This window comes from Dipteris shenzhenensis, chromosome 15, assembly GCF_047967505.1.
Source record: "Dipteris shenzhenensis isolate YYH24624 ecotype China chromosome 15, Dip_SZ_1.0, whole genome shotgun sequence".
In the NCBI taxonomy this organism is placed as follows: domain Eukaryota; kingdom Viridiplantae; phylum Streptophyta; class Polypodiopsida; order Gleicheniales; family Dipteridaceae; genus Dipteris; species Dipteris shenzhenensis.
The window spans coordinates 9,803,608-9,818,534 of NC_141610.1; positions in this window are offsets into that span (position 1 = coordinate 9,803,608).

Sequence of the window (14,927 nt, forward strand, 5' to 3'; positions counted from 1 at the left end):
TGCTATTTTGAGTCTGCAATCAGATCTCTACTAAGGGATACGTGAAGAATGTTAGCTATGTCCACGTCACGGAAAAAATATGGTTAAGGTATCTGATCAGAGAGCATCAACTGACCTATACCAATTTATGAGTGTAGAGCTATGTAGAGGCTATCCAAATTCTTATGGGAACTCACTATTACAAATTGAGCTGGTGGTTTATACAATCTACACGTGATGTGTTATAGTTACCTTACCTCCAAGCTTGTAGAGTGTCTGCTACTTGTGTGTCCACAATCGTATCATGGGATCTCCATAGCTCTTTGAATTGTCAACCAGCAAGTACGTGCAGGACTTAGAGTCTCTCAATGTTTCCAGTTAGTACAACAGACTTCCCGTAAGTTTATGATCTTTAGGAGTTTCACTGTTCCAATCGGTAGAGGCAGGCAGATTTCTCCGCCAATCTCAGTCGTAGTCACGAGCTACTATGTGAGATGAGTAGACTGAGCATCTTACGACAGATGATAGTAGAGATCAAACGTAGTAAATTGATAGAGTCTCTTCTTACCTTAACGCATTCCATCGGCTCGTACATATGCATTATCTTTCAAAGCTTGGCTTGAGCTTTGTCTCGCCAACTATCGTAAGTAAGAGTAGTGGTAGAAGATCTGTGTCAAGCTGGCCACTTATTTTGATTGCACGGCTTGTATTTTGGGGCGTTGCTACATGTACAGTTCGTTTTAGGAGCTTCAGCTATTCACTATGTGAGGTCAATCTCAAGTTTATGGGAGCAAGTTGTGCATTGCTTACGTTAAAAACTTTGTCACTCAGTCCAATACCCTATCAAAGTAGGGACTGCCTACACAATGATCATCTATGGGAGGCAGCAATTGCAAGGGAGGCTTTGAATGAAGTGCACCGGTAGCTACTTAGCTCACAAGGCCTACTCGACGCTCAAGTATGGGAGGCTGCAATGGCCAAGGAGGCAACCTAAATTGCAAACAAGATGGCAGCTTGAGCAAGAGGCGCACTAGTACAATGAGAAGCTCCAAATCTACGGAAGCTTTTTCTAGCCATCATAGAATCTCTCTAGTTTATTCTCTCTCTCTATGAGTAGTCTTGGAGCTTTCGCTCCCTCTTGTATGTATTAAACCTCTTCTTCTTCCTTGTGTTTGTAGTATTTTGAGTGTATTTGAGTGGAGTCTTACTCTCATGGCAATGAAAGTCACTTCTTATCATTTTCCTTGAGTCTCCATTCCTATGTCCTTTTCTCTCTCTATTCAAGTCTCTAAAGTAGTTCTTGTTTGGCCGCTCACTATGCACACATGGTCCATCCATTTCTCGAGCCACCATGCAAGCTTCTTCCTCTCTTTTAGGTGAATTCTAGGGGTATTGGATCGTTGATAATTGTGGAGCCTTGAGGGAGTAGTTTGCTTAGGCAAAATTAGCATGGGTGGAGGGCATTTTTATGACAATTTGACCCTCTGTTAGTATTTTGCTCATAACTTTTTGCTCGGTAGTCCAATTTTGATGAAACTTATATTACCGTGAAGCTCTCTTCAAGGCGCATGTTTGTATGTGATTAGATCTTGAATCAAATACTACTGTAAAAAGTTATGAGTCTCTATGTTTGACAGTCTGTTTGCACGATAGTTTTTACCCCCTTTTAGTAAACTGTCCAGATCTCTTCAACCGGATATTTGTCTTCAATGAAACTTATATCAGTACGAAGCTCCTTCAAGGCACATCCGTGTATATACTTTAATTTCTAATGTCAGTTTTCTGGTGGAAGTTGTAGACCTCTGTGTTTTCTAGCAGTTTGTAGAATGATTTGAGCCATTTCTAGAGGTTTCTATGAAGGAGGTGCCATGTTTCCCTAGAATTTACCCATCCAGCCAAATCAGCCCCTTCAAGCCCCTAGATATATATCAGTTCATGTCATGTTGAGCCGAAAGATCTTCTTCCAACAATGCATCACTCTTCTCTTTGGTGCCGACCGGCTTGGTGAGATAATGGCCTCTGTGGATCCTTTTCTTCTCCCGATGCTGGACTACAACATCACTTGTGATGTTACCATATTCATTCTCCTATAAGGAAAGCAAGGAGAAAGATATATTGTGGTTTTCTTTGCATGAAAATATTTTCTTCATCTCTCTTTGCAAGTGATAAGAGTCCCTATTATTAAGATTGGGAAGAGCAGGAAGCTAAGACGTGCGTGAAGTTTCATTACCCTCAACTTCATGTCACAGCTTTTGGTGGAGACACCAGGTACATTTGGTATTGGATTCATCCCACGTTACTAAACAATCTCGGGTGTACTTGATTGCATGTTATGCCTAGTATAGGCATGTGTTTTCTGTTGTGATAAAGAAGATGCCTGGAAGAAATCTGTTAGAAGAGATTGCAGCCTGTTTAAGAGAACTAGAAGATTGTGAAGGTGTGTTCAAGCTATTCGCATAGTCATCATGACCATATCCTTTATGTTTGCACTGTTGAATATGTTGGTGAATCGACAATGCCAACAACATGCATAATGATAGATTGGGGATTGTTTCATGCACTGGCAGCTTGGTGTAAAGAAGAGTTGAGTCTTTGGGTAGTTTTTGACTATAACAGTGGAGTGGTGATTCTCAATGCTTTCAACTTCTTTTGCTATGCAAATGATAAAGAGTACAATATTTTGAAGCTGTTATGTGCACTTCCAATTGTGAGAAGGGTGATTCTTAAATGCATTTATACATTATGTTTTCATGGTGCTGGTTGGTCACTTATTTTTGAAGATTTTGTTGAGGATCACATTGTGGAGGGTTTTCAACAAGTGTTTATGCATAATAAGTTGGTCTTGGTATACTAAGGCTCCGTGGGATCTTGTTTGGATCTTGTTTGGGATATTATTTGGATCTGGGTGTTTCCTTTTTGTGTTTCATCATGGTGAAGATTCCAATGTTTCGAGGGACCCAAGGGAAAGACCTAGATCTTATCTTCAGGATTTTGTTCGAGGATGCCAACTCGGATGGTCCATGAAGGATCGGGTGGAGATTTTGCCTGATTTTCTTGAAGGTGTACCTTGAGTTGGCATGAGGCCTTGCTGGACTCTACCAAGGAGGACTAGGACCAAGTGGTGGCAGTAAAGAAGCAGATATTTGGGGTAGTGGAGTCACCAAATGCTTTGATGTTGCAGTTGGACCGGTTCTATCAAGGAGAGGGTGAGATGGCCTCTGCGTTGGCAATCTGATATGAAACTTTATGGACAAAGTATGAAAGGGTAGCTTTGCAATCTGTGGCATCTGCATCATCAGCCCCTCAAAGTCTCTCAGGGATGGAGCACTTAAAGATGAGCAACTTTGTTATGGCTTTGGAGCCTCATCTTTGCTCGAAAGTAATGAGTAAAGATCCAACAACATACGTGGAGACACTTCGCATTGCGACCAAGAAAGAAGCTTCTCTAAAGATCAAATCCTCTTTTGTGTCTTCAGTAGCTTCAATTCTAAGGTGGAGGTAATGGGCACTCCTTAAGTACCAAAGTACTTTGAGTTAGATCATAATATCTCCCAATTGATGGCAGAGTTTGCTGATTTGAAATTGCATTTGGTCAATGCATGACAAACTAGAGCACCAAAGAGTGAAGATAGGCCTCGAGATAAGAGTGGGGTCACTTGCTATGAATGTAATGAAAAAGGTCACAATCACCCTGGGTGTCCTAGATTAAGAAAGAAAGAAGAAAAACAAGTATCCTTGTTAGAAGCTTCTTCAGGGGATGAGGAAAGAGAGGTAATGATGGCTAAACAGGGACATGGTAAAGCAAAAGAAGAAGAAGAAAGCAAGGAAGAAGTAGATGAGGAACATCAGGAAGAGGAACACCATAGTAAGAAAAAGAAGGCATCTAGAAGGAGAATTAGCCAGTCAGACTTTCTTTTAGGACAAGGAATTGGAAGCTATGACTTGTTGTCCGACCTTAAAGAAAAGGAAGCTCATATCACCTTTGGTCAATTACTTGCTTTGTCTCCAAAACTATGGAAGGAATGGGGAGAGCTAGCAAGCACAAGAGTGTCAAAGAAGAAAAAGAAGAAAAGTTCCATTCTTGCTGTTAAAAAGGTAGATATAGAGGTTCGTGATGATGTACATGTGGTTGATGTGATCATTGATGGTCAAGTGATTTCTAATGTGTACATTGATGGAGGTGCATCGTGGAGGTGCATCGATTAATGTCATGAGTGAGAAGACCATGATAGATGCTGATTTAAAATACTCTAGTACTACCTCTCCTTATCGCATCAAATTGGCTGACAACACTAGGGTTAAGACCTTGGGAATTGTGAAGAATCTAGAAGTGGATGTATGTGGAATTTCTATGACGACTACTTTTCAGGTGATCCCTACCAAGCCAGATGTAGCCTATCCATTGATTTTGGGAAGGCCTTGGCTACGCAAGGTGAAGGTTGTTCAAAAGTGGGATACTAGAGAATTGATTTTGCAAGGAAATGATAAGAAGGTGTGCTACAACATCAAAAGTCGCAAAAAGAAAGTTGTCAAGGAGGAGTCTTCAACATCCGAGAGTTCGAGCTCTGACTTAACTAATGAAGAAGAAGAGATAGGGTGTAGCTCCGAGGAGTCTAGCTTAGAGGGTGAGGTGGAAGAAGTGGCCTTTGGTCTTTGTCTTGGTGCTGATCGGGATGAGTCAGGAGGGAACAAGGTGGTGGTACAAGAAGATCCTGTAGAGACACTTCATGTGGAGGATGTGGAACACACTAAATGACGCCAATGCAATGAAGAGCTGCTTGGTGATTCTCTATCAGGTAGTGAGAAGCTCGAGTACTTGGATATGTTAGATGATTTTCCATGTGGGTTTACACCATTCCAACTAGTGTATGGAATAGAAGCCATTTTTCCCATTGAATTGGAGATACATAGTCTTTGCACTACTGTTGCAAGAATAGAAGGACAGGAGGATGCCTATGCTCAACGCTTGGTACAGCTAGAAGCCTTGGATGAATGCAGATTATAGGCCTTACAAGACTTGGAAGCTTCTCAAAAAAAGTGCAAGGCCTGTTTTGACACCAAATTACGCAAGAAGAAAGATATTGCAGAAGGAGATTTAGTGATGAGATTTGATAGCCGTCTGGACAAGCGGCTAGACAAAAAGTTTATCGACTGATGGGAGGGACCATATTGAGTCAAAAAGAAGTTCACGAATGGAACCTATCAGCTTGAGGATGTTGATGGCATGGTGATATCCGAATGCACCAATGAGTATCGCCTTAAATTCTTCTAGATGCTCGACCACCTGAGGGTCTACTGTCACTAGAGAGGATCTACTGGGGGGGCAAAGATGTGACACCAAAAATTGATATTTTTAATTTGGCATTGGAATTGTTTTTCTCTATGTTTGATAAGAGTTTGAGTATCAAGTGATAGCCTAGCGGCTCTCACTGATTTCTATTTTCTAAGATATTGTATGGGATTGAGAGGATGAGTGGAATGGATCATTGTAAATACCATAGGTATGAATAATAAATACCTTGGTATGGGGTGAGAGTTATTTGTGTATGGGAATATTATGGGGCTTTTAGAAAATAGGAAGAGTGAGTCATATAAAGAGGTGGGCTCATGTCCATGTGTTCCAATAATATAAGAGAGATCACATGCCAAGCATGTGGAAGGCATGTGGAGGAGTGTGGAGTCAAGAGGAATCCTTTTAGAATTCCTATGTGGAATAAGGAGGATGTGGACATATGGAAAAGAGAGGGTCCCTATGGGCTCCATGTGGGGAGACTCTTAACTTTCTCAATATTTTAAGAGTCGTGAGCATCTTTTGATGGGACACATGGCAAGAGTAGCCAAAAAGGACATGGATGGTGACATAGATTGATGGGGAAAGGAATCTACAAGCAGCAATTGTAAATGGGTGAAGGAGGGTGACAAAATCTCTATAAAAGAAGCCCTCCTCTCCCTTGTTCAACATCTCTTCCACCATTAGGCCTCATGTTACTGTAGCTCTAGTCTCCTCAACCCTCTTCCATGAGCCTTCTCTCCCTCTTGTAGATATTCTCTTATGTAGACTCTTGAGTCCATCTCTCTCTAGTTTATTCTCTCTCTATGAGTAGTCTTGGAGCTTTCGCTCCCTCTTGTATGTATAAAACCTCTTCTTCTCCCTTGTGTTTGTAGTATTTTGAGTGTATTCGAGTGGAGTCTTACTCTCATGGCAATGAGAGTCACTTCTTATTATTTTCCTTGAGTCTCCATTCCTATGTCCTTTTCTCTCTCTATTCAAGTCTCTTAAGTAGTTCTTGTTTGCCCGCTCACTGTGCACACATGGTCCATCCATTTCTCAAGCCACTATGCAAGCTTCTTCCTCTCTTTTAGATGAATTCTAGCGGTATTGGATCGTTGATAATTGTGGAGCCTTGAGGGAGCAGTTTTCTCAGGCAAAATTAGCATGGGTGGAGGGCAGTTTTTATGATAGTTTGACCCCCTATTAGTGTTTTGCTCATAACTTTCTGCTCGATAGTCCAATTTTTATAAAACTTATATCAGCGCGAAGCTCTCGTCAAGGCACATGTTTGTATGTGATTAGATCTTGAATCAGATACTACTGTAAAAAGTTATGACACCAACCATGAACCATGCTAGTATATTTCTCAAAGGAATATACAATTCTTTCTTAATTTCTCATTTATGGAACCATACACTTACTTATTTATCATTATAACCCTCATTTTAGAGAACATCTATATATGAACAAATAGTGAGCACTTTAGAAACTCCTATAAATCCCTCGCTACCATACTCTCTTTTGAGGATTATGGTAATTCAATCGATTTAAAAGAGTTTCCCTTAGCTTTAGCAAGTCCATATTTGAAGTATTGAGAAGCTCTCATGTAACAATGTATACCATATTCCTTGGATGAGTAGGAAAAGGATATTGAAAATCTCATAATTAAAGCCATTATTATCGATCATAAATTAATCTCTCATACATTATCAAATATGGGAAGGCAAGGGAGGTATTTTCAAAATATTCCCAATTCTCCAAACCTATGTACTTTTAAGGAAATGTGGTCCTACTGAACTCCTTCCTACCATAATATGAATCAGGAAAAAGTTGTAACTCTTATATACATCTTGAAATTTCCAATTTATCTCTTCTATACATGTAAAAATTATAATTTTAAGCCTTCCATTGCATAGATCATGAAATTTTGGATATTTTTCCTTTTTATAGCTCCTCAATCTGAGCTAAGGAGCAAAAGTTATGACCCATTCTTTGCAGGCTCTCCAAGGATATTCCGCCGGCGAAATAGTGTTGGGGCAAGCTCTTCAAACCATATTCCTCTAGTAGAATACACTCTGAAGGTCTATTAAAAAGAGCTCATATAATTTTCTTAGCTCATCCTGAGGAGCTGTAAAGAGGATATTTACTCAAAATTTCATGATCCAACCAATGGTGAAAGGAAAAGAAAGGATATTTGAAAGTCATAAAATAAGTTGCCACTTGGAATTATATATGTATATTATATAAAGGTATATTTATATCTATCTTTGTTCATCAATATTTCATATTTACTTACATATTCCTTGAAATAATTTGGAATTTTGTTCTTCCCAAAAATGACTTGAGCCTATATATTTTGACCCCTCCCATGTTTTGCCCGCTCGTCGCTTGGGGGTTTTTGCTCGGAAAATGGAAACCCCCTTTAAGTAGGCATGTATCGATAAGTACAATTTCATCATATGTACACCCAGCAGCATTGGTAATCCATCTGAAAGTGCTTTTATGGGCTTTGTATATTCCCATAATAAATCGCAGCTTGGTGGATAATGGTGTTATAGAAAATGAATGGAGCTCAGCTTCTATTTTAATCTCTAAATTTAATGTGTTTACAATTTCGAAATCTCCACCATTAAGTCTCTCATATGCCGAGTCATGGGCAAATTTTCGACAAACCAATGCTAAGTTATTAGAAGCTTTATCAATTCCACGCATGAAAAAATGTTCTTTGAGAATACTTAAATTTTCCTAGAAGTGTTCATCACTCCATACATCATACTACATAAACCTCTTATGGTTGGGTAACTTTCTATACTAGTCCCATAGCTACTAGTCATAAGAGAATTTTTTGAAATTTTGTAGAGTAGTATGTATGGATATGCCAAGTAAGTGGCACATTTTTTTTCCATGCTTCAAGGCTTTATGGGCATCTCATACACAAGGTCTTTTAACTGGTATGTGGTTCACTCCCTTAATGAGCTCACATCTTAATGGTTCATAATCAATAATAGTTAGATCACAAGTAACCACATGACCCCATTTACTATCGATAAAATTTTCAAATTTGTGGCATGAGCATTGTAACTCAATATTACTACAGAAGGTATTCTTTGGAGAATAAATAAATTCCTTTAATTTTTTGTGGAGTTTCCACGTAAATAAGATTTCATCAAAGATAGTATTATCCACCATTACTTTTCATGTATTACACACATTTAGAAAAAAGTCTCTCAAAATTATGCCCTCAAGTATCGGGTTATAAAAAAGAACATGGATAAAGTGTGAAAAGTTACTTTCTCTCATACTTTCCAACATCTTCTTTCTGTGAGTTGAAAAAGAGAGCCATTTGTGAACCTGCATCAAAAAAGAATCCTTTAAGTAGGATCCCCTTCCTCTATAATAGATATTCTTGAAGAGCTTTTAGTTCCCTCCTCAACATCAAATCTTGTGTTGCCATGTCTTGAGTTGTCCATCACGGAGGGGGAGAAATCAAAAGTTTCTTGTCCCCCTCCCTCCCGCTGCTACCCTCCCTCCCGCTACCCTCCCTCGTCGCTCAGCCCCCTCCCCCTCGGTGCTCCACCTCCCCCTCCCTCGTCGCTCGCCCCCTCCCTCGTCGCTCAGCCCCCCCGCGGCCCTCGACCGTTGCCCTCGATGCCCCCTCGCTGCCCCTTGATGCCCCCTCGCTGCCCTCCCTCGACGCCCCCCGCTACACCTCCCGCTACCCTCCCTCGACGCCCCCTCGCTGCCCCCTCGCCGCCCCTCGATGCCCCCTCGCTACCCTCCCTCGACGCCCCCTCGCTGCCCTCCTTCGACGCCCCCCGCTACACGTCCCGCTACCGAACACAGGGTTCTTTGCAATCGCCATGCAACTCTAATTGTCACATGATAATTGTGTAGGCTTGTTCTGCACTGCATCCATCACAAGAAGAAAAACATGCTGATTTGTACTCAGCCTCGGTAGAAGAAAGAGCAACTTGGGTTGCTTCTTGCTAACCCATGACATAGCTCCAGATCTAAGTGAGAAATAGTAACCTGTCACTGATCTCCTGCTGTCCATGTCTCCTACCCAATCCGAGTCATAGAATCCGGTCAAGATGTTGCCCTTGGTATAGGTGATGCCATAATCAAGTGTGCCTTTGATGTATTTCAGCACTTGCATCCTTGCCCTCCAATGGTTCTCCTGGGGCTTATTGGAAAACCTACTTAGTACACGAGTCGCAAAGCTAATGTCCGGCCGCATGTTGCACAAGTAAATCAAGCTGCCCACAAGCCTTCTGTACTTCGCTTCGTCCACCAGTGGTGATGAATCCTCGTTTGAGAGCTTCACGTCAACCTCCATAGGGGTGCCAACTGTCTTGCACTCAGCCATGCCAAATGCCTTCAGTATCTCTCCAACATACTTCAGCTGTGAAATGAAGATCTGTTTTGGCTCTTGCCAAACTTCAATCCCCAAACAGAAATGCATCGGTCCGAGGTCTGTCATTTCAAACTCCCTTCCTAGCAAATACTTTGTCTATGAGATCTTCTCTTCATGGTTCCCTGTAATGACAAGGTCATCCACATAAAGGACCACGATCATACACCTGCCTCCTTCTGTGAAGATATACAACTCATATACAAATTTGCATCAGATGGGCTCCTCCTGAACCTGTTTTGCAGAAAGTAAGCATCAATTCGCTGGTACCACGTTCGTGGGGCTTGTTTCAGCCCGTAAAGTACCTTGTTTAGTTTACAGACTTTACCTTCTGAACCGGGGATCACAAAACCTGGTGGTTGTTCCACGTATACCTCCTCCTTGAGATCTCCATTCAAAAAGGCAAATTTTACATCCATTTGAAACACAGGCCAACTTCCCTGGGCAGCTAAAGCCAAAACACTGCGAATTGTGGTTAGTCGAGCTATGGAAGCAAAAGTATCATGATAATCAAAACCATGTACCTGTGGAATCCTTTTGCCACGAGTCGAGCCTTGTACTTATCCAACGTGCCGTCGAACTTGTACTTGGTCTTATACACCCACTTGGTGTCGATTACCTTGCGTTTTGGTGGTCGATCCACAAGGTCCCAAGTGTTGTTCTTCATTATGGAGCCATACTCCAACTGCATAGCCTCCATCCACCTATCATCACCCTGTGCCTCTTCAAGACACTTGGCTTCGTCAGCACGGATCACCTCTGTCATCAAAGCATAGTTGACCAAGTGTTCCTGCGCCCTTCTTTGCTCCTCTAATCTCTTGGACCGGCAGTGTTCGGATGGTTCCTCCTCAATGGCTGGAGGTTCTCTGCCGTCCAAAAGCTACTTTACCCACTTCGGGAATAGCCGGTTCCGTTGTAGTTTTGCAGGCTCTTCTTCCTCTTATTTATCTTGAATCCTCCCAAGCACCGTTGGGGGAGTTCGGTCTACTGTTGGTGGTTGTACTGGATGGATATCCTGGTCTTGGTTGTCTGGGAAGGAAGCATCCTCCTCCATGTAATGTGGCTGTTTTGAGAAGACCACGTCGCAACTTACTATTACCTTCTTGGTAACAGGGTAATAGAGACAGTAACCCTTCGCCTCTTCACTGTAGCCCAAGAAAATACACTTTCAGCTCTTCGGTACCCATTTGGTCCTATTAGCATCAGGGACATGCACAAGACAGTCACATCCAAAAACTCTGAAATGCAGCTGAAGGTTTCTTACCAGAAAAGGCCTGTAGTGGAGTCATCCCATTCACAGCCTTCGTGTAGCTACGATTCAGAATGTAAACTACCGTGTTACATGCTTCAACCCAGAAAGTCTTTGGCAAATCTTTCCCTTTCATCACACTCCTGCCCATTTCACAGATGACGCGCATCTTGCGTTCTGCTACTCCATTTTGCTGTGATATATGTGGCGGGGGTTTCTGCCTCTTGATCTCATGACTTTTGCAGTAACTTTCAAATTCAATTGATGTGAACTCTTCACCTCTGTTTGATCTCAACTTCTTCACCTTCTTCCCCGTTTCTTTCTCGACCATTACATGTCATTCTTTGAACTTACTAAGAGCCTCGTCTTTAGTCTTCAGGAAGTATATCCATATCCTTCTACTGTAGTCGTCGATCAGTGTCATGAAGTAGTAGGAACCACCCAAAGCTTCCGTCTCCATCTTTCCACAGAGGTCCGTGTGAACGAGCTCTAGAGGAGCCTTTGCCCTGCTGGCCTCTTTAGGAAAGGGCTGCCGATGCTGCTTGCCCATCATGCAAGCTTCACATACATCAGGCAGATCTGAAATTTCTGGTAGGTCTGCAATCATTCCACTTTTATGCATCTCCTTTAAAGAACTAAGGTTTAGATGACCAAACCTCTCATGCCACAGCTTAGTGTTCTTCACATCGGCTCAAGCACTGAAAGATGAGAGTTCGTAGATGTTGTTGCGCCGTGTACTTTTATCAACGATCTTTCCTTGAAGATCCAGAATCTGTGCACCATTCTTATCGAATTGAAATTTGAGGTCCCAATCCGTGATCGCAAAAACGAACAACAAGTTCCTCTTGATATCTGGCACATAAAGAACATCGGACAACTGTTTTACAACTCCATCAGACTTGAGAGCAATCGTACCTTTTCCTTTTGCTAGAGATTTTGCATCATTGCCGACTGCTACCAGGATGTCATTCCATATACCGGATGTAGAGAGGTATACCAATCCTTTCGACTGATCATGTGGCACGATGCACCACTGTCAATAATCCAAGGTTTCATCCGCAGGTACATGAACTGCCTCCGTGCAAATCTCCTCAATTGCTATGAACAGCTCTACTGGTACTGCCTGCACGCTGTTGCTGGACACTTTCTTTACTCCGTTCTTCTCATTTGTAATCTTCTTCCAGCACTCATTCTACTTGTGCCCTGCCTTGTTGCAATAGAAGCACTTGATCTTCTTCTCTCTTTTTATCATTAGAAGAAGATGGGTTACCAGAGTCCTTACTCTTACCTTTCTTTGATCCAGCATAGAAAGCCCAATCTTCTCCAGTCCTTGTCTTTTAATGCATCTCCTCCTCCAGAAGCATCGCGCTAAAATCCTCAAAGTTGAGGGACGGATTTCTGTTCTGCGTATTCAGCGCCGTAACAAGACCGTCATACTTTGGTGGGAGAATCCGTATGTACCTTCGTGCTAGATTCTCGCTGGTGATGGTGATGTCAATCGCAATCATCTGATCGTGCAGATTCTTCACCCTGCTGATGAACTTCTTTGCCGCTTTAGACTTAGACAATTTCTCGTTCACGAGTTGAGTCTCCAGATTCTAAATCTGTGTCTGATTCGTGATCTCGTACTGATTTTTCAAGACTGTCCATGCCTCCTCTGCTGTGGTGACATGTTGAATTAATGCCATGACGAAATCACTTACACTACAAACAATAGAACACATCGCATCTGCATTTCTTCTTATCCATTTCAGAATCTCATCTGCAGTTGGTACTATCTGTTATCCTGCATTGGCTCGGAACCGACTTCAGGTCCACCCCAGTAGCAGTATCCCAAAGCTTGTATGCGCTTAGGATGGTCTTCATCTTGAACTTCTAGAGTGGATAGTTAGAGCCGTCCAACTTTTCGCTTTCGTCGAACGGTGGGATTCGCAGTCTTGCGGGTTGGGCCATCTCTCACAATCTACTTGCAAAGAGAAACACACTACCAAATCTTCTTGCTAGAGTCCAGGCTCTGATACCATGTAAGAAAACAATACAACATCTGTGCTCAACAGATAACAGGATCTCGTATGCAAGAGAGAAAAGTAGATAGTATGGAGAATTGAAAATTTGATTACTATAAAACTGATACAATAGATGGTACTGCCTCCCAATTGTGCACTCCTGTGTGAGGAGCTTCGATGGCATGTTGGAAACAATAGAGGATGGAGGCTGGATGCTAAGGAATCAGAGTTGTTGTACCCAGTGATGAAATGGGCTTCACGGGCTCGCTCTTATATAACTACCAGTCGTAGTCGGTTAGACCTAATTTGGTGACCGACCCAGTCCGCCCAAACCGGCCGACTGGTGGTCGGTCCCGAAATAGGCCACCAACCACACGATAGAACCGGTGCGCAAAATAGAGTAACTAACCTACGGGCTCCGTTCGGCGCAAAGCCATCTGGGATCATCTGGGGCTCCAAACGGGCCCCGTAACTCGAGAGTGGACTGCCCCAGAAAATGCTCTGTCTACCCTCAGTGCGATCAGTTATGGGATGCCTTCCCGCACTTGCATGTAGCCAAGTTGGCAGTGTACCAACTCTGTCCAACCATCAGGCCACACATGGCCCCCATCTGGTGTCCAAACCAGGACCTATCGGATAACCGAGCTACTCAAATGTCTTCTCCTCATATGGGGGGCTTACAAGTAGAGTTAGCTGGTTCCCGCATAGTTACATAAGAGTGGAGCATTGATATCTAAAAGTTATGTGCCGCTCTCCCTTCAATAGCCATGTTCTTATATTCTTTTTTAACAATATCAACATTCTCAGTGATCCTTGCCAAAACTGCCCACATTTCAAATGTAATAGGTGTTGTAATGCTCAAGTCACTGAGTGACAACTTAAGGTCAACCTGGTGTGCAAATGTTCCTTCAAGTATTCTCCTTGGGATAAGGGGATTAATCAACTAAAATATCCTTAATATTCAGAGCCAAAGTGTCTAGTGCAGGAAAGTCCTGTGTAAGGACATTTCTTTCTTCCTAAGATAAAGTATCAAATGGAATAAGAGAATGTAATTTTGTGGAAAAAGGTGTAACAGTGGTGTTACGTTTCCTTCCACCACTACTATCCAAAAGATATTCTGCATTGTGATAGCGGTAAAAAGCTTTGATCACCCCATCAGATTTTCTTTTATACTCCTCGTATTGTGACTCATCATTGAAATAGTCCTGTTTAAATTGGACAAGGGATGGCAACAGACGAGGACTATCGTCCCTTGTCCATCACCCCACGTGTGTATGTGTGCATTTTCAAGACAAACATTATCCATCTTAGACTTATCAAGACAGTACATGACAAGATAATCTTTTGAAAATTTGCTAAATTATAAATACCGAATGATATTGAAGGAGCTCCACTCACCTGCATCCATCCACAACAAGGAAGAGTTATAACAAGAACCTTAATTGTGGGACTGTAGGCTTCAAAGCACAGCTCCACTTGTTATCGATGTCACAACATCAAAAGATATTTACACTAGCAAATCTTATCGACCTTGGATGGCGATGCATTGTGTGGCACCCCAATGCTTGAGTCATGGGTATCCAAATGCTCCATGTTATAACTCTTCCTAGAACTCGTATTATACAAATTCCCCAATGAGGGGTTATGAGAAAATTTCATCATAATTAATAAGGTACCCTTATCAAACAAAAAATGGTCAATTAGTCAATATATAAAGACTATGATCATCATAATTTAGGGTTTAACCTTATGTAAAAGCCAAAAAGTGCTTCTTTTTACTAATGTATATGTTGCCTCACCTCTTTGCTTAGCTCTTAAAGACCCACCTATATGGAATGATCCTCACATATAGTCTCCATTTGTTTCTACCCACGATTGGAAGTCACACTATGTTGAGTCTGCAATTAGATCTCTACCAAGGGATACGTGAAGAATGTTAGCTATGTCCACGTAACGGAGAAAATATGTTTAAGGTATCCGATCGTAGGGCATCAACCGACCTATACCAAT